General features: G+C 35.2%; 1 long non-coding RNA gene across 1 annotated transcript; it reads left to right on the top strand.

Moving 5' to 3' along the window:
- On the top strand, positions 1-886 carry LOC118493044. The gene is made up of 3 exons (XR_004894971.1): positions 1-359; positions 464-549; positions 641-886. It is a non-coding gene; the product is annotated as an uncharacterized LOC118493044 (long non-coding RNA).
- Positions 887-1229: the final 343 nt, after the last annotated feature.

Raw genomic sequence — 1229 nt, 5'->3', positions numbered from 1 at the left:
AACTGTCACACCACTACCAAGACATCATCAGTGACACTTAGGGGCTTCATGAGTTAAAATCATGGATAAAGCTGAATGAGAAACACAGTGGGTCCTTATGGGTTAAAGATGTAAAGTGCATATGCTGTACTACTACTAAAGAATATAAAAGGAAAGTAAAGGAGATGTAATAGAAGTAGCTGTTGTAAAAAAATAAAATATGTATGCCATTCATGGATTATTTCTCCATTGTTTGTTGCTGTTTTGATTATCATGTAATTTTCCATTTTTAATGGAGGATATCTACCTGTTTGGTGGCAAAACAACAAATGAGGACGGCATGTTGACATCTTCCAAAGAAATCCATAAACTCAGTATTTGTGAGTGAAACGCTGCAGATTAACTGACAAACGTGAATATAAATTATTCGAAAGTCAAAGGATTGAGATATGTTCTTCAATTATTTCACATTATGTCTCTTCAGCTAAAATGAAATGGAAGGTTCCTCTGTACGTTGGGATTCCTCCGGCCCGACGACACGGACACACTGCCTTCATCCTTCACAGCCATGTCAGTGTGCCGCTAAATATTTTAAAATTAATAATTTATGTCTATTATTGTCATGGCTTATAATATAAAATCTAACTTTTCTGTTTGACAGCTGTATGTATTTGGAGGAAAGAATGAAGAGCAGGAGTTTAATGACCTGAAGGTGATGAAACTAATTAACCCCTCGGAGAGACAACCAGGTATTATTCATGTTTATTTTATTAATATACTTATACTTATATATTAGGGTCTGAAGCTGTAGTGTTTATAACAGCAACAATCTAAATTTATTTTTGTCACATGCACATGCCTGCCTGCTGCAAGAGTTGAATTGTCTTGAATTTTTTCCCATGCGAGCAAAGTGTAGTGCAAATCAATGAACAAGAGACTCTTGCTGTTTGTGAGTTCTCTAAAATATTTAATTCTGTTAATAAAAATAGGGATTTGCATGTCAGAGCATCGGCACAAGTATGTATTGGATAACCTTATGTATAGTTTGAACTTAAATTAAGCTATAGAATTACGACTTTGCTAATTTAGAGCTAAATTTAGCTATCATATGACAGTTTGTGGCAAGCAAAGACTAGGATTGTCACTATTTGTTATAAATCAACTTGTGATTAGGGATATATAATACCACAGTCAACCAGGGCTTAATTTGAGCCGGAACATGTTCTGGCACCTCCGACGTTGGATTCGGA

The sequence above is a fragment of the Sander lucioperca genome, chromosome 14 (genome assembly GCF_008315115.2).
Source record: "Sander lucioperca isolate FBNREF2018 chromosome 14, SLUC_FBN_1.2, whole genome shotgun sequence".
In the NCBI taxonomy this organism is placed as follows: Eukaryota; Metazoa; Chordata; class Actinopteri; order Perciformes; family Percidae; genus Sander; species Sander lucioperca.
The sequence above is the reverse complement of the archived record's forward strand: the minus strand, read 5'-3'. Positions and strand labels throughout refer to the sequence as shown.